A 20,128-nucleotide genomic window follows, 5' to 3' on the forward strand; every position below is an offset into this window, starting at 1 on the left:
TAGAAACTTCAAAGAAATGAATTTCTAGAAATAAATTTGACTCAGGAAGAAATAAAAAATTTAGATTTCCTCTCATTCATTTAAAGAAACTGAATCAGTTAATTACATGTACTTGCACACTTACCCAAAGGAAAAATAAACCCAATGCACTAATCTCTTTTAAGGTAATTTTTATCCATACTCATAGAAGAGTTCATCTGATGATCTACTAAGTTTTGGAGAACATTATTTTATGTAATTACTACTCTGATACAAAAAAAACAGGCAAGAAGTCATAAAGACAGAAAGTTATATGTGATTGCAATTATAAGTGTCATTGTAAAATCTGAAGTAAAATCAGGTTGAGTTTGTCCAACAAATACAAAACAAAAACACTAACAAATGTAATTTACCACATTAAAATATTATAGAAAAAAACTCAGGACTAACTCTAAGATGCAGAAAAAAAGCTTTAAACTTAATAGACATTTGTCATAAAAAATTCTACCAAGCTTAGGAGTAGAGGAAAATTTTTTTATTTTGACAGTAGGCATTTAGCAAAGAAAGTTTTAAAAACAATGAGAAGCATCATACATAAAGCTGAAACATCTGAGTAGTTTAATGTTAGAAATGATATAATGATGCTCTTATCATTGCTTATATTTGACATTATTGTAGTAGTCATATCCAGTGTACTAAGAAAAAGCAATAAAAACATAAGGAAGGAAAAGAAATACATGCTATTATTTGCAGATAATCTAACCAACTATTTCAAAAAGCAACATTATCAGAGTTAATACAAGTTCAGCAAAGTTTCTCTATATATACACAAATCAATTGCATTTAAAAATACCAGAAGCAATCAAAAGGCTCAAAAATATATGAAAGCTATATAACATTCACACACAGAAATAAAATCTAGTGGAGATGCTAATTCTCCTTTTTCTCAAATAATACAATTCTAAATCAACATCCCCATAGGACTTTTCATGGAATTCTATAAGCCAACTCCAAAATGTTTGCATAAGATCTAAAACCCAAGGATAATTTATTTTGAAGAAGAGAAGGTAAAGCAATGGCCCCAGCAGATACCAAACCTATTCTACAACCACAATGACTAAAGGTGAACACGGTCTTGGTATATAAGTGGACACATGGGCCACTAGAATGGGATAGCCTAAAAAATTGGGCTGAGACTGTTAGCCATATAAAACACAGTACTGCTACCCCTTGCTCAGACAAAACACAAAAACAAACTCTAGGTAGTTTAAGTGAAAAAAATGTTACAACATTTAGATTTTATGGAATTTTTAAAGCAAAAAGGGCAACCAAAAAAGGAGAGATGACAAATATGTGCGTTTATTAAATGTAAGAATTTGTATATTGTATATTGAAAAACTACATATATTTTGAATAAAGAAAAGCAACAGCCCAGAAGAAGTTGTCTATAACATGTACAAACTGTAAAGGCTCAATATACATAATTCAAAAAGAATACTTTCAAATCAGTATGAAAAAGATAAACTAACCAGTGGAAAAATGGGCAAAAGACAATGGGCATGTCACTGGAAAAGAAAGTTAAATGGCTACTAAATGTACAAATGATGCTCAGAGAAACCAGAGCAAAGAAATGCCAGCTAAACCCAGAAGTGAAATTAAAAGTCCATTCTCTTCAGTGCCCCACAGATCTCTGTAACAGAAAGACAAAATTAAAGGACTCCATGAGATCATCTGTTCTGGATAAATATAAGCCATTTTCATCACAGTAGAGATAATTGGTTCTAACAATATTCCATAAGTTAGTTTTCTCTAGGTATTCTGTTACACAGATAAACTCAGTGTGTGGGAATATAAATCTTGTTTCTGGATTTTTCTCAAGATATAATACCAATGTTGAATTGCATTTTAACCCTAAAAGGGGATAATCCAAATTATCACCATAGAAGGGCCATCAAGATTCAAGCTGGCATATCAACTTTCTTCTTTATAATGGAATCTTTAATATTTTTATCTTTTACAATAAGGCTGTCCCCAAAATACCTACAGTGTCTAGAAGTTGCTGTAATGTTTATGTTGGCTGGTTTAGGGACTAGCTATAGCATAAAAGAACGAGCACAGGGCTTAGAATGAGTAGACTTCAGTAGGCCTGGTCACTTAACCCCTCTGAGCCAGTTTACTTGTTTGTAAAAATACGTAAAGATAAATCATGCTTTCCACTCAAATATTGTCAGTTTGAATGAGAGTACATACATGAATCTGCCTAAAACAATATCTGGGTAGTCATTCAGTAGATATCAATTTGTGTGGGAGCCTAAAATCTGCGAAGGTAGGGATTGAGGGAGGTTGTAGTGCAATCTGTAATCCGGGTCCAGACAGCAGCACTGGCAGTTCTGAGCCTCACAGGCTTCGCTGGGTAAAGATTAAATTTGAACCTTCCTCTCATTGCTACCACCTGGGTCAGTCATCTGTGCCAACCCAGAATGCAGCTGGAAAGCTGATGTCATCTGAAGTCACCCAAGGTATTGTAATGAAGTGAAGCCATACAGGACTGACTGCAGGTGGCAGCAGGCCAGAGAGGGAGAGTCTGCAAGAGAGTGGATGCTATACTCTGAGTGACATGAATTGCAATATAAAAATGTTGCCTCATGAGATCCCAGAGTTAGCTCCCCAAATCCCACCTAGTTAACCCCCCCACACACACACACAATGGGACACCAGGATCAGGAGCTTTGCTTCACTGATACATGGCTGGCAAAAGTAGTTGAAATTTACGCAGATGGCCCCACATGTCAGCTTGTTACATGTAAAACTCTTAATCCATACAGCTTTTTGTGCTAAGTTCTCTCACTCTCCCCCTGTTTAGAGATGAGGAAACTGAGGCACAGAAAAGTTACACTGACGATGTAGCAGAGCTGTACTTTTAAACATGTCACACCAGAGCCCTTCTTGACCAGGGTCTCTTTCTCTCCCACACCAGAGTACCTAGTAAAGTAGCACTCTTGTAGCACTTAGTGTAGCGCATGGATCAGTGCTATCTATTTTTTCATTTCTTCCCCTGGGGTGATCACTACCTTGGATTTGGTCTTTATCATTTCCATGTACAATATTACATTTGACAGCTTAAATTTTGGGATTAGATCCTATTTTCTTGCTCATTCCTCTCCCTGGCACACAGAAGAACCTCACTGAGTGCTTAAAGAATCAATTTACTTGGTGCCTGCCTGGCAAGTGCAAGATCCTGAGTTCAATCCTTGGTGCCAGGAAAGAAAAGAATTAATTAACTATTAAATACATAAGATGAATGAAGTAAGAATAATTTGTATATGGCAGTCCTGATGCTTCTACACCTCCAGCCCATTCTCTAAGGGAAAAGTACATGACAACAAACTACAGAGGAGCTTTTTGCACCAAGGCTCTGTTCCCTGGCAACAGCTGAGCCAAAGTAGGGTGGAGTCCCATCCTAAATGTAGGTTGTGCAGTGGGCTGAGGCTCCCAGTACAGAAGGCTGAGCTAATAGTAGTCACGCACAGGACTGAACTGAGAGGTGGGGAGAGAACGCACAGGGAGGAGAAGCAGACACCACAGATCTGTAATGGGGGAGACCCTGGGTAGGTCTGAGAGACTACATTAGGATAGGCCAAGGTAGAAAATGAGGCCAAGTATCAGGCAGAAAAAATGGTGGGGGATATGTAAGGGAGGGAGGCGGTGGGAGCAGGAAGTACAATAACAGAAGAGCAGCACTTAGGGAGGACTAAGACACGCCAGTGACAGCACTAGAGGACACCTGGATGGCCCTGATCTCTGTGTAGGGAGACGGCCATGGAGGGGGAGGCGAGTCAGGCCTGCAGCCGGGCCTGCAGCCTCCCTGGATACTCAGAGGCCTGCTCCATTGAGCTGACCACGATGGGAGTTCTCATCTAGCCTCTATGGCTGTGATCAACCCAAGTTCAGAGGAGATGCAGAAAAAGAGAATGCAGGAAAACAAATGGTTGTATTGGTACAAAATATTCCTGCAACTAACAGTAAATTTCAGGAAAAAGAATTATTACAGGAAGAGCCAAATTCAAAAGCAGTGTACACTGTAGACTATTATCAAAGTCACACCCTCTTTGCAGGAGAATTTATGTGACATCTTAGCTCAGAATTCATGCTCAGGGCACATGCTTACATCTGACAGCTCCACATATGAGTCTCTGTGATGCTTTCCTCCACATCTTGGTTACTGTTACAGTATTTTCATTCACATTCTCCTGGCCAAGTCACAGGGCTTCCTGGAACTTCAGCCTTGCTAAAATTTTGGTATCTTCTTTCTGGGAGTGTTCACTATTGTTAGGGGCCTAGAAAATGTACTACATGGTAATTAGCAATTAGGACTATTTACCTCATGTTATTATCTTTTCAATATTAACCCCACTGCCACCACCATTTTTTTTTTTGAGTGGGAGAGGTAAAGTCAAATGCCTTCATTGTTTTTCCCACAGGAATTTAGCATTATTTCCATTATGCTAACTGAGTAATGAAACGATTGGTTCCAGAAAGAACCAAAATTATATACTTGATAATGAGAATGATTTCTTAGCCTCAAAAATAAACAGTTACATCTGTTCCATAACACAATGAGGTTTTTAAATCCATAAACGTAACGTCTCCTTTTTCTAAGACTTCCCTGCCTTCCTAATGGAAAAGTGATCTGCCAACTTAAGACAACCAGTCCAGTCTTAGCCTCAAGTGGTTTGGAATGTCTCTCGGCTCTTCACAAAGCAAACCCCACTGCCCAGGCTGAGTGAACACAACAGAGAGAGAGAGATGACTGGACAAAAACGAAGGAGGAGATTTTCTGTTAACAACGGTCTTCCTTTTTTGATGCTAAGTTGGCACTTTGGTGATCTAATAATAATCTGTAAACAGACTAAACATAAAATGGGGAGTCTTATAAAGATAAAGCTAAGACAAATAGGGCCGATTAAAACACATTACTTTCAATGTTTTAAAACATTTAAGAACCATTCAAAATATCATTTAAGTCTGCCAGCTAGCCTTCAATTGTTTTTTGAGCAAAATGATCACTTGAAAGTCAAGTCAGTAGGTTGCTCCTGTTTTTAACAGTAAATATTTAATGGATGTATAATGTCATAAAAAAACAAACATAATGCTACAGCTACTTCTTTTTAAAAGGCAGTCATTATTTCCTTGAATCTAGGCTGACCATGGAAACTTGTTTTGGCCAATGTAGCAATCAGAAATAGGATTCAATGCAAGGAGAGGCTTGAAAAATATATGCACCCTGAGGCTCACCCCCTTGTTTCCTCTTGGATCTCTGCAAGCACCACGAGTGAGCGAGTCTTGGCTAGGTGGCTAGACAGTAAGGTACACATGCCAAGTCGCCCTGTCCACTCAGCTGAGAGCCAGGAATGGCTACACATAGATCACCAGTAAGGCAATCAACAACCAGCTGATGGCCAACACCTGAGTAAACCCAGCAGTGCCCAGATGACCAGCCAAAGGTGAGCCTGGCCAAAAATACTGAGAAAGAGAATCAGGAGGTAACTGTGTGCTTGGTGTGTTAAACCACCAAATTTTAGCAATTTGTTATGTAGTAAAAGCTGAACAAAACAGGATGAGTTTTGAGAATATTTTCTCTGTTCAAAAGAGGAAGCTGGTACCTTTTGCGTGGCCTCCAATAAAATCTGAAATGTAGATGCAATTAAAGTAATCTCATTCTGGCTACACTCTCGTCCTACTCTCCCCGCAAAGAATCCCCCTGCCAATCAAGCCATTTATCTTCTTGTTCCCCAAAGAAGTCTATTTTCTTTATCCACTAGCATCTCACCACAAACCTATTATTGCTCTGTTGCTTTATCCATTATTCTCTTCATAGAAATCAGCTTTATGAATAAAAGCTAGTGTAAAATAAATCTTAGCACACTAACCCAACTGATTTTCTACATATAATTGGAGGTCTATTCCAATGGCAGAAAAAGGAAAAGCTTTGGACTTCAACTTTCAGTCAATATGAAGTAATAGGAACCAGATTTACCTGCACCTGAAACAACTAAGAACCAGACAAAAATATACAGAACAATGGCAGTCGAGAAGTTGGCCATAAGATAGTGAAAGTCAGTGATTCCTGAGAGATGAGAAGCAGCAGAGTTGATTCCAAGCCCTGCCCTGGCTTACTGCTTGGAGAGAGTTTGAAGAGAGGGGTGCAGAAGGGAAGCCTAGAAGGGACGTAGCTGGGAGTCTGGAGAGGCTAAAGGGGCTGAAGTTGGCAGGCTAATGTATCAGAAAGTGGTTACACAGAGACAGACCTCTGTACATCTGGAGAGTTTCCCTCAAGTATTCAGGTGAGGATTGATCAAGCACATGTATGTGAGCAAATTACCTGAGACCAGTGAAAGAAAGAACCGTCCAAAAGAATTAGAGCAAACAGAGGAAATTACCTGAAACCAGTGAAAGAACTGTCCAAAAGAATTAGATCAAACAGCATCTGGAGATTACAGACAACAGAGAGAGTAGTGCCTGTTTCCAACAGTTAGAGAGAGAAGCCTGACAGTTCAGAGAGCAATGGGTAAAGTCCTAACATACATCTTTCCTCAGTAGTAATAAAATATTGGACTAAACAAAATGCTGGGCTGACCTATCAAAGATAAAAACATAACACCTAGAAGGATAAAACTGTTTGTGGGTTAAATAGATCAAAGAGCAAAACTCAAGAATATTTATGGGAACACAAAAATATCCAGCACCCACCAAGGTAAAATTTATAAGATATGCCCTAAAAAAATGACTGTATTGTATACAAAAAAGAAAAGAGCTACAAAGAAGAGAAAAATGATTTGACACCAACCCAGAAATGACATAGACAATACAATTAGTTGGTCAGAACATTAAAATTTATGATAGCCCATGGACTCAAAAAGCCAGAGGAAAGAAGTAACACACTAAGATATGAAAAGTAGAGAAAAAAGCAGAGTGGAAAGGATAGACAGTCCCTGCAGAAAAACATGAATAGTGAAGATAAGATGAACATTTAGAAAGAAATATATTGAGAAAAATAATTTTAAAAATTACCTGAATACGAACAAACTTTGTAAGACTTTCAGGTTGCTCAACTGACATGTTATTAGTTATCAAAGGAAAAGAGAAGTAAAAGACATCAAAGTATTTTGAAGAAATAAATACTGAAAATTTTCTCCATTTGATTAAAACTATAAATTCACAAAGAAGCCTGAAGTATAAGAAACAGGAAAAAAACTACACAAAGGCAAATAAAAATCTAGTTTCTAAAAACCAATGATAAAGAGAGAATCTTAAAACAGCCAGAGTAGCTGGGCATGGTAGTGCACACCTATAATCTCAGCACTCTGGGAAGATGAGGCAGGAGTTCTGGACAGTTTCCAGCAGGAGGCCTCAAAGTCTGATCCCACCCTGGACAACTCAGTGTTTTATTGAGAACCTGTCTGGAAATAAATAACAACAACAACAATAAAAGGGTTGGGGGGTATAGCTCAGTACAAAGGCTCTAGGTTTAATCCTCAGTGCCCTTTCAGACAGAAAAATAAAAATTTATCATCTAGATGTACACTACCAGAAATGCTGGCAGAATGTAAATTGTAGTGCATGGCCATACTGATCTTCACAAAGGAATAGAGAGAATCTGAAAAGGTGATGACCCACATAAATACAAAGCCTTATTATTATTAAAAACTGTATTATTAAAAGATAGTGGACTGTTATAATGAACCAAAAAACAATGTATTATGGGGTTTACAACACATGAAAAAGTAAACTGATGACTTTAGTAGGAGAGCCAAAATATAGTTTTGTAGGATCATTGTGCCATACATGAAATAGTATAGAATCATTTCAAGGTAGACTAAGTTAAATGAACACCAAACAACCCACAAATAACCACAAAAATAGCACAGCAAAGAGTTACTGCATATAAGGTAACAAAGGAGGCAAAATGGGATAATAAAGAATGAAAAATCCAAAAATGAAAGGGCACAAAAAGATAAAAGGGGAAAAAATGAGAGAGGGAAAAATACAAGAGCAAGTACATAGATTTAAGTGGTTAACTATGTAGTTATGTAGAACACTTATCTAACAGGTACATGCCTTTAGTTTGATTCCTAACACAAAAATAAATACATAAAGTAAAAATAAAAAGCAAATACACAGATTTAAATTCAGTAAATATAACAATCATATTACATATAAATGTTCCAAACACTGAATTAAAAGGCAGCAACTGTCAGAGTGGGTACAAAACAACTGAAAATGTGTTGACTATGCCTTAAAAACTTTTAAAAAATCGACTTTATGTCCATAAAAATGATGAAAATAGTACATTTAAGAATTTTTTAAAAAATAATTAAATGTTATCAGGGATAAAGGAAGTCATTACAAAATGACAAAGGGATCAAGTTATCAATCAGAAGGATATAGATTTTATAAATATTTATTCACCTAGTATAAGAGATTCAAAGTGCACAAGGGGAAAAATGATGGAAGTGCAAAGGATAAGCAAATCCAAAGCTATACTGTAAGTTTTCTGCAAAATTTTGTCAGTAAGTGATAGAACATGTAGAGAGAAAATCACTAAAGACATAGAATATGAAGATAATCCTAGCAAGCAAATTTAAATTTATAGAGCATTCCACATACTCCCAAAAATGTAAGGATAAATACTCCTATCAAGTGCACATAGGATACTTGCCACAATAGATAATAATCTGGGTTATGACATGAATTTCAATAAATTTCAAAGGATTAAAGTCATAGAAAATAGGTTCTTTGGACTGGTTATTTAGCTCAGCAGTGCTACTGCCTGCCTCAGAAGCACAAGGTCCTGAGTTCAATCCCCACTACCAAAAAAGAAAAGAAAGAAAATATGTTATTTGACCGCACTTTACTGAATTAGAAATCAATAACAGAAAGATAACTGGGAAATCTACAAATATTTATGAGCTAAATAAATACTTCAAAATAACCCATGGGGTATAGAAAAAAACAAAGAGAAATTAAGAAGCATTTTTAATGAAATGGAAATAAAACAGTAAAAATTGTACAGTCCAGTTAAAGCAATATAACAGAAAAATTTTTAATACTAAATGTCTTAGTAAAAAACAAAGCCTCAAATCAATGAAAAAAGTGCAAATTGTATCCAAAGCAAGCAGAAAAGAAAATAAGTGTGTGTGTGTGTGTGTGTGTGTGTGTGTGTGTGTGTGGAGAGAGAGAGAGAAAATCAATAGACAAATGAAAGAAAAAGATCATTCTTTGGAATCAATACAATTGGTAAGCCTCTCTCCAGAAGACCATGAAAAAGAGAGACTATGTGAACTATTGAAACATGTAATAAAATGAATCTTGAAATAAGTACACTAATTAAAAGCACCACCCCCCAAAAAGATCATTACATTAATAGAAAACTCTTCAAAGAGGCAAACTAACCATTATGGGAGAAAGCAGATCTTCATTTGCTTAAAGATAGGGAAGGATGGCAGTAATCATAAAATAGGTATGAAAAAATAGTGGAGGGCAATGAACATGTGCATTACCTCTGGTTTTGGCAATGATTTCACTAATACATAGATGCCAAAATTTATGTGCAGCTTCTTGTGTCAATTTTATTGCAAACATGGCTTAAGAAATATCCTTTGGTACATTCAAGTGATTAAGTATATCTCATTAGGAAAAGAAGTTAACTTTCACTGTTTCACACTTCAAAAATATAATCGGTGGTTAAAAATTAGCAAAAGCCAACTACACCCACAAAATTTCTGATATTTGAAATTATTACTTAATTTGCAAGTGAATTATTTAACATGAAGGCTAAAAGGTTAAATAATAATCAAATGGAAGTTAAATGATGTTGAACACTGAAATTGTTCTCAAAACTTGGCTATGGAACTGACACTTGATTATCACCACAAGAGGTAACCCTGGGTTATGCTGAGCTATAAAAGGCATTTGCTTGCTCTGTATGTCAGTCAGCTTTCAGTCACTATACAAAATGGCTGAGATGATTATCTTATAAAGAAGATTGAGCAATCCCAGTCCATAATCTATTGGCTCCATTGCTCTGGGTCTGCGATGAGGCAGCACATCATTGTGGGAATGCATATCACAGCAAGACTACTCATTTCATGACCCAGAAGCAATGTAAGAGGAAGAAGTCAGAGTCCCACAATTCCCTTGAAGAGCACATCCACAAGCACCTACAGACCTCCCACTAGGCCCCACCTCCTAAAGGTTCCACCACCCTCAATAGCATCATCGTGAAGACCAAAATTTCAACACATGAGTCTTTAACACATCCAAATCGTGGCAACCTAAAATCAGGAATTATTAGAATATTTCTTCATATCTTCAGGGCTAAATCCTAGCAATCATGAAGAAATGAGCCAGTCCCAGAGGTAACCTCAGTAAAAGCAACTGTTCTCTGCTACAATCCGGGAAACATCCACTGTCAAAGACAGAGATGTGGACTTAAATCTCTTGTGCTTGCTCCTCTCTGGGTAGCACATGCTGTTTCACTAAAGATTTAGCTTCTGGGCCATGGGAGGCAAGGCCCATGCAGTAGACTATAGAGGTTGGTCTCACAGAGAGGCTCACATTTCGGCACTGGCTCAGGAGTACAGCATGAAGCCGTTCCCTCAGGCCCTGGTTGTCATGCTGCTTCTTGTTTGCTGGCCGGTGCTGCAGGCATGACCTTGGCATAGAGAAGTTTTTGCCTGTTCCCTCACTCTCTCTTAATTTCCACCCTTAATTTCTACCCCTTAACTTGTCCAAGACCAAATGAGGCCTTCAGCCCAAAGAGAGGTCAGTCCTCTTCTGTCACAGCTCCAGGTCCAACTCTGCTAAGCTTCACAACTCAACCATTCTCCTGGAAGCTTCCTGAAGTACTGACTGACACAAATGCCCTGGCTTCCAGGTCTTCTTGGCCCAGCCTAACATCCATCCTTCCTACCTTCTCCATCTCTCACCTCCAGGCCAGTGCACCCATCCTTTGTACACCTCATCCTTTTACATCCTTTACCTCAACACCAGACTTATTCCTAAAAGCCTCACAGCCAATCTACTTCTTCATAATCATGTTTTGAAGAAAGATGTGGGCTTATCATCCTCTTGACCTTCTAGGCCCCTAATCCACCAGGAAAATCTCAGGGAAAACTGCAATTTATCTTATGCTGATGACAACTTCCCAGACTCCTTGCCAGAAATGTCCACTATGAGACAGGACACTAGTGCTAGGCTCATATTTCGATAGCCTCTCTTTTCCTGTCTTCTGTGAAGGTTTATTTTCTTCACAACATTCATAACAAAGGAAACTATTTGTCATCAGTTTGCTTATCTTCTGTTTCTACCACTAATGTATAAGCCCTATGAAGTCTGAGACTGTGTCTGATTCAATCAATGTTGGATTGCCGTGCCAAACACGGCAAAATAAGCTTATTCACTTTTCATTGATGATGGGCTTTGAGGGAAGCAGTAGGAAAATAGAATAAGGATACAAACCTCAGGGACCCAGGAATACATTTTCTGGAGCATGCACACACACATGCACGCGTGCACACACACACACACACACACACACACACACTTTTCATCCTGTGATCTCTTCATAATACTAGAACAAAACCACTGCTGCCAGGGACAACTGGAAACCTGTCCACTAGGAGAGGGTGCAAAGACAGAGGTGGTAGCACACAGGACTCAGTTTATGGCACCGAATAGCTGTATGTACAGCTCTGTGGGGGTAGGTGTTCCAACTGTACTTTTGCTGATGAGTGATATTTGCCCTTCTTGTTACAGACCTTACCTAACAACCCTCAAGTTTTACATGTGACAGCCCTCCATGCAATAGAATTATAATATTAATACTTAAGGCTGTTATGTAGCCCTTTATATAGAGAAGAAAAAAAATTCAGATCCGACTTTCCAAAGGAATAAAACAGCACACAAAAAGGCTTAAAAACTGTCCATGCCTTTTTTACATAACAAAGCTGTATAGAAGCAGGGCAGTGGGCTGGCTGTCAGGGAATCTGAAGATGAAGAATGCATAATACCTGGCTAAAGGTTCTGCTGTCCTCACTGGAAGAAACAGGAACCACATAGACAGCAGTGTTGCTCTAGAGAAAAGAAGCCCTAATGGCAGAAGACCAAAAATATGGGAACAGTATCTCTCTTAATATTTGCTTTGAATCTTTTCATAAAATTGCCATCTTCATCCCATGGCTTTATAGGTCCCAGGTACAGTCTCAGGAGGTAAGTGAGCCCCACTTGAGGAACATTCTTATAAAACAGTAAGACTCAAAGGGCTGAGAGCTGGAGTGGGGGGAATGAATCAGAGAGGATGTCACAATTCATTATTTTTTGGGAGTTATACAGGACAGGTCTTGGAAAACAAAGAATAATCAAATGAATGAAGAAAAGGAGGGAGGTAAGACAGAGGGCAGAGCAAGTATGACATGGGGGAGTCTCAGCACAGCCTGATGTGTCCATGGAATAATTTCTGTGGGATTAAAATCAGTAAGTATGGACAGCCAATGGGTGATTAAGTTGGATGGTACAAGCAGGCCCTGAATGTGAGAGCTCCTCCATGTAACCTTAGGCAGCTCAGGCCTTCCTGATGGATAGTGGGGAATCAATCCAGGTTTCTAAACAGCACAGTTCAGAAGGGATACAGAAATGTATCGCTGCAAAATACAGTATAGTCTAGGCCTGATACAGATTTTATACTAAACCTATCCTAGTAGGAAATGAGAAGGAGGCAGATCCCAAACAAATATAGGAGAAAGGATCTCTAGCATCTGGTGAGGGCCCGGAGTTCTGAGTCAGGGCTGCAAAGGGGATAGCACAGAGCCTAGGTCTTCTAGGACCTACTGTCACTACGAGAAACTGCCAGCCAGAGTCAGACTCTGTGTAAGCTTATTCCATCAATGGGACTGCGTTTCTCCTCTTGTGCACTTTGGATGTAACACGATCAATTAATTAGGACCACATTTTGCCTTACAAGGACTCATTGTTTGTAACGAGATTGCTATCAGGATCAGGAAGAAGCAGCAAGCAAGTAGGGAGCCCACTGCTATGCCACAAGTTGCACACAGTTTCATTGTTTGAACAGTAGGGGAAGAGGCCACACTGGTACCTTTTTTCCTGTTGGCAGTGGTACACAGGGGGCCTCTAGCTGTCATCACATAGAAAAGTGATGTATTTTATCTTGTTTTATGAGATATTTGAGATTTTTCTCAGTGATGTTTAGTTTTCTTTCTTAATCTACTTTGATCAACCAATTTAATTTTTTAAAACTACAGCCCCATTGGAGAGTGGGGCTCTGAACTCCTTTGATATAGTTTCAAAGAAAATATAGGGTATATTAAGGGATAGAATACAGCCAACAAGTATTTGGGATCTAGACAGGCACAGAGATCACATATCTGCAAAGAGCAATGATTGAAAGCCAGACAAGGAGAACATTAAGGTACAAGTGGATGCTAGTAGGGTTAGGACAAGACATAATCAAAGCCAAAGCAGACAAGAAAGGGAAGACACAAGCATTGGGATCCATACAGAACAGAGAGTCTACTTGAAGCTGTCAATTAGAATAAGGTAGACACAGGTACTAGCAAGTTAACACATAGGACAAAAGTCCAAAGTCATGTCCAGCAGGTGAACTCCAGAAGAGCAACAGTAACTGAAACAGGAAGTGCGTGGGAATTCTGAGAGAGGAGTCCTCACACAAATGGCAGAGGGAGACGCTCAGAGGGGTTAGCAGAAGTGACATTCCAGTAACGGAGAACTGGAACTTGAAGGGGAGGTAACCACTGCGCACAGCAGGCGGCCCCTTTCCTTATCCCAGTTTCTTGGTTCCAGCTTCTAAAAACACTACTGGGCTCTTTATTCTGCACCGACAATCACCATACAAAACTTCTCAGCAATGGATGATAAAAACAATAGGACTGCTGGAAGGCAGCACAATATAGTCACATTTAAATGACTACTAGGGAAATGGTCAAAACACAGACTGGGAGGAAGGAGAGCTCCTGAGAGCCTGGAATGATCGATCAGGAAAGATAGATAGTTGCAAAAGATAGAAGATGCTTCTAAGGGAATGGTTTGAACATATGATGCATAAACACACTGGCATTCCTACTGGCCTACAACCCGTGGGGAAATGGTGGATTATTCAACATTATCATTGAAACAATTGAAAAATTACAGTTGAGCCGTTTCCTCACACCATTTGTCAGAACACTTTTCAGCTAGACAAAACACTTAGATGTGAAAACTAAAGTGACTGGCAGCGCTAGAAGTAGCCACAAAAGGCTTTTGTTACTAGGATCACAAATCACAGAAGGTGGAAAAGATTAACACATTTAACTAATAAAGTTAAAAATATTTTACATTAGGGTGTGTCCAACCTGCAGCCTGCAGGGAACTTAAAATTTTTAAATGTTATAGAATATATATAAGATGAAAATTTGTTACTTAATACATTCACTGTATTATATATTTTATATACAGCCTGTGAAAATTCTTCACTCTGTATGGCCCAAGCAAGCCAAAAAGTTGGACATATCAGCATGAAATTTATATAAAGGCCAATGGCTAAGGAAAATGATTGCTATTCCTATCACAAGTAAAGTTCCTCTACAATTCAATGAGAACAAAGCAGCTCAATAACTATGAATAAGAAAGAGAAAAGACAACACAAAAACATGCAAAACACATGAAAATATGTCCAACCATGTTCAAAATATGGGAAAAGCATATTAAAATTTTATAGACACACAACGTTTTACTACAACATGAACAAAGATTTCAGGAAAACACCTTATCACACACTGCTGTTGAGAATCTAAACTGATAAAAGTCTTGAGAGCAATTTGGCCAAAAGTCAATCAAATTAAAAATACAAAGCCATTTTGATTTACTAAGTGCATTTTCAAGAATTTATGCTACAGATAATCATCTATGCACAAAACATCATGTGTACATGAATGACAGCATCACACGTAACTGCAAAAGATTAGGGATCATCAATAAGGACAAGGCTGGGAATACAAAGTGGCATGAACAGAATAAAGCATGAGGTGATCATTATGAAGAATGTGTCGCCTCCAAGTACCGCTATGGGCAGGGAACCAAGGCAGCTTTTTACAGTGAAAAACGGAGGTACAGAAAAATCTGCATAATGTGTACAAAACTATATTAAACATTTATATGCTTATCGTAACATAAACTGTCTCTGGAAGCATGCATAAAACACTGCTTAGAGTTGTTGCTTCCTGGAGGGTAGGAAAGGGTTTTCCTCTTATTGTATTTCCTTTCATACCTTTTAAGTTTTATACTGTGTACATGGGAAGCCCCTATAGCAATAAAGTAAAATTTTAAATTGCTTTCTCTTTGTATGACAGTACTTCCACTTCTGAGAACATGGGAAAAGAACTAGAATCAGGATCCCAAAGAAATATCTGCACTCCTGTGTTCACTGCATCATTTACAAGAGCCAAGACATGGAAACAACTCCAAATATTCATCAATAAATGAGTAATAAAGACAACGGTAATATATATGCAAAGGAATATTCCTTAGCATTAGAGGAGGAAATGCTACCAGTTGTGATAACATGGGTGGACATTATGTTAAGTGAAGTAAGCCAGTCACAGAAGGGCAAATGTAGGATTTCTCTTATATGAGGCATCTGAAATGTCAAAGATACAGAAGTAAACAATAGAATGGTGATCACCAGAAAGTTGGGAAAATGAAGACATAGGGATTTATTGCTTAATGGATATAAAGTAATAGTTACATAAAATGGGTAAGAAAGAATTAGCAAGGTACTACAATTTCGTTAGGAGGATGGATCTCATGTTCTAACCACAAACGCCCCTCCACAAAATGGTGTGTCCTTCTGTTATCCCTTCTTATCCATTATTACTCCCCAGGGGGATAACATTCCTGGACTCATAAAACTCTGCTGCGACAACTATACAGATCTGTACAATGTGTCTTTCACGGGCTCTGTACATTAATCTGTAAAGCACGCAGGTGACTGGTATATAGTAATCAATGATACTACTATAAGTGGAAAGAGATCAGAATTAATGCTCAACATGCACGCTGACCCTCAGGGTTTTAGTTCAGCATGTCCACAGAGAAGTAGGCCCTAAAAGCTGGGTCCAGGGATCCTCTAGCATCTTTGCACTGAGCAATTCAGGATAGGCATTCTCAGTAGACTGCCTAGCACCCACACCTAGCACCCTTAAAGCACCCCCACCCCTGAGCCCTGGACTGACGGATCCCTCACGTTCCCTCACTAACTGAAATCTTAACATCTCCAATCAAGTCTCCAGTGGCCACTTCTGAAAAACTCCACAAGATGGAGATGTCACAGCAGGGGTGGAAGGAGAATGCTGTCTACCTTCTCCGTGGCCCCAAAGTCATAAGCTCCCTGGTGGTGTGGTTATTGTTTGCATGTTTTGTTTGAATACCTGAAGTGCATGGTTCAAATAGTCCTGTAATTTTGTTGTCTTTCAAAAATAAAATACTTAAAACTTCTTCTCCACTGCAAAAGTACATTTTCAAAGTTGAAGCAATTTCAAAGTCTCCCTTCATTAAACAGTTGGATCTTGCATCCCTAAGGGGCTTTGTAAAGAGTTTTGGGCTTTTTTGTTTTATTCAAGCACAACTTAAGCTACAGTTTCACAAAAATTAATGCTATACTCTTTGTTTCTAAGACAGTCCTTTAAATGAAGCTGGAACAGGAACATTGTAGACTGATTCATTTTAGTGCTCTTGCCTTCAGTTAATTTTGTTTATTTTTTCCTTCAGCACTTCCTTTCCAGGTTAATTTATCATCCACGTTTTATTCACATGCAACATATAACACACTTGGGGAAAAAATGGAAAGCTCTAACTCAAGATGATACCCAGTTGCATTTCCAAAATGATTCAAGGTGCCTAAACGGGTATTTGAGTTGGCCTGATTTTCCCAGGGCTTCAGAGAAGTGACTCATTTTCAAATCAAGGCAATGGACTTTTAGAGTTCTAGTACTGCACAGGGCTCTGGCACAATGTTCACTAGTCAGGGCTGTATTGACAATAAGTGTGGATTCTCACTGCAAAAAAATGCAACTATTGTTCAGAATATTTCAATATCTTGTCTAAGAGTTTTCCTTTTTAATTTTAATAATACGTAGGACCATAGAGTATCTCAATCTTACACATTCTATTGAATATATACTTTAGTAACTAGTCATATATCTAATAGACAAAAACTACTCATATATGTAGAATTATATTATGGGAAAAAGTCAAACAATTCAGCTGTCAAAATGAAAAAAAAAAATGTAGGTGTAGGACACAGGCCTGGAATCCTAGCAGCCAGGAGACTGAGGCAAGAGGTGTCCAAGTTTGAGCCCAGCTGGGATAACTTGATGATTTAGTGAGAGCCTGTCTCAAAATTAAAAAACAAAACAAAACAACATGTAGAAGGGATGTATTTTAGAGTGAAGGCCTTGGGTTTAATCCCTGGTACCCTCCTTTGCCCCTATACAAAAAGAAACAAAGTAAGCTGTCCAAAAATATCGTAAGTGCAGCCAATATATATGTTTGTGTGATGGTGTATAAATATGACTTGGAGTTGAGAAGCGCTCTCATTCATTCATTCTACACAAGCTAGTCAACTGACAGTAAGAAATGGTGACTCAGCCAGGCCTTCTGGATTTGTGGCATTAATAAAACTACGCATCTGAAATTTCAAATGGTTCATCAATTTGTTCAAATCAGCACACAGTGATGCTCAGAAAGACATACAAATGTGAAAGAATAAACTCTTTAAAGGTAATGTATTGGCCAGTAGACCACAGATGGCAAAGATAATTGACTTCCTATGGCAATAATGTACTGTTTCCAAGTGAAAAAAAGCTCACGCGGCAGTATATGCCTGTACTCCCAGCACTCTGGGAAGATGAGGCAGAAGGATCACAAGTTCCAGCCTGGGCAACTCAGTGACTTGGTGAGACTCTGTCTCAAAATAGAAAATAAAAAAAGGCTGGGGACGTAGCTCATTGCCAAGGCCCTGGATTCAATCCCCTGCACCACCATCACACACAAAAAGAAATGAAATAAAATAGAACAGGAGTCCAGATGAGTGGCTCTTGTGATTGCTGTTTCCCAGTGACCTTGTCTCAGTGTGCAATCTCTTGGAGTGATTCAATCCCAATGCCTACTTCAGGTCAGGACTGCTGAACCCATACTACCCTGAGAACTAAGGAACATCTCCCTCGGTGCAGGAGATTCCTTATTCCTTCCGTGCTCCAGGCTGGACATCTCCACTCCTACTTTGCTTTTCTTCCATTATGTCTTTGTTTCTTGCATCTAATAATCATACACTCACACAGACCTGAACCTTCACTCATTTTGCTTCCCTTGCTTCCATTCTCTAGCTAAGTTCACCCATATCTGCTCCTCCTCTCGTGGACGGCTCTTGTTGAGCACAGTCATCTCTCTTAGACTCTAACAAAACTTCCCAGCAGCCTCTGTTCCTACAACCTACCTCACTGGCTTGTTCTCTGCAAAGCAGGCCGCTTCCTGCTTCTAAACTGGAATACTCCCAGTCTCCATATAAAGTCTAGCCATGTCTTCAGGGTACTCAAGGTGCCCAGCATGTACCCTACCCTTCCTGGTTTAACGCTAACACACACACACACACACACACACACACACACACACACGCGTGCGCACACAGCAGGGCACTTCAGCCAGTTGAAACAAGGAAGGAGATGAAGATGAGAGCCCTCACTCAAGAGCCTGGCCTGGAGTCCCAGGATTTGGGAAGAAGGCAAAGGCAGGGACTTTCCCTTCAAAACTTGGGAGGAGCATCCCCAACGCTCAGGGCTTTGGTAAACCTGTGGACCATCTGGATCACGTGCTCTAAAAACTTCATGGACTTTCAAACTTTTCCCAATCAGTGGGTGGCTAATTCTTTGCATCTTTCAATTGGTATTTATTTAGGTTCTCCTGTGGCCAGGCCCCAGGTACTACAGGAGACACAATGATGAGTGGAGGTAGTTCCAGCCTCATAGAACAGGTAGCCTAGCAGGTGTCAGACTTGCTATGTCCTATCAGTTAGACTCTGATCTTCTTGATTTTGGCCCCAAATCCTGCATCCTATATGAAAAAGGTCATTCTGTGGGGAACTTCCCCGAACCATAGGTCTCAAGAGCAGGCTAAAAGAAGAACTACAGGTAGGTAAGAGTGCCTTTGGAGCAATCAGCTGTGTTCTTTATCATCAACACCTGATTTTGCCACACTTTACCCAGTTCAGGGCCACACTGAGCTGGGGAACCCCAGAGTCTGACACCATGACATTTTTATGTCACCTTGGGTGTTAATGGTGACATGTGGTTAGGCAAGCCCCGTTGGACACCCCTGCTTCCCTGGGCTATAAGTTCTTGGCCTGCTCTACAATCCAACCAAACTTCCCATCACCAGCACTACTCGGCAAAGCACACTTTGTAATACACAGAAGAGGCCGGCATGTGGAATGTACTCTGATTTGTTTCAAATGTGGAACTCGAGGCAGAAGATCTGAGTAGCTCATGTCTAGATTCTCAGTGAATTGGGAGCAGCTCAGAGTCATGTGCCACCATCCTCTACACTGCCCTCTCCCACTGGAGGACACACAGCGGGCTATGCACAGCACTCGTGCATAGATGTGACTTGCTTACCAAAATCACCCGCTAAGCTAAAAGTCGGTGTAATTGGTATTTTATTCTCAGGGGTTAAATAACTCGAACAGGAGTCACTGGAGCCCTAAGCAGTCTTCTTTAACTCAGCACTCTTGCCATGTAAGGGTAACTGTTTTTAATTGTTCTAAAATTACAGACCTTACTTTTCCCTTGTAAACATACCCTTGTGCAATACTGGCTTCTAGGAGTAATAACCAGTGAACTTCTGGTGGTCTAATACTCTTGCCAAGTTAAATTCCATGTACCCACAGAATTCTTTTCTCTTCTGGTAGGTCCTGGATTAATTACGTAGCACCTTAACAGGCCCACCACCTTCCAGTTTACATAGATTCAATCATGCAGAGGTGAAAACTGACGTGTCTAAGACAAAGTGTAGAGCTTACATAACA

The 20,128-nt window shown here is 39.3% G+C and overlaps 1 protein-coding gene across 1 annotated transcript in view; it reads right to left on the reverse strand.

Annotated features, from left to right (window-relative positions):
* Positions 1-20,128, reverse strand: part of Fhod3 (formin homology 2 domain containing 3) — a 433,804-nt gene that overhangs the window by 89,309 nt on the left and 324,367 nt on the right. The window lies entirely within an intron of this gene.

The sequence above is a fragment of the Fukomys damarensis genome, unplaced genomic scaffold, assembly GCF_012274545.1.
Source record: "Fukomys damarensis isolate Sample0158 unplaced genomic scaffold, DMR_v1.0_HiC HiC_scaffold_30, whole genome shotgun sequence".
Classification (NCBI taxonomy): domain Eukaryota; kingdom Metazoa; phylum Chordata; class Mammalia; order Rodentia; family Bathyergidae; genus Fukomys; species Fukomys damarensis.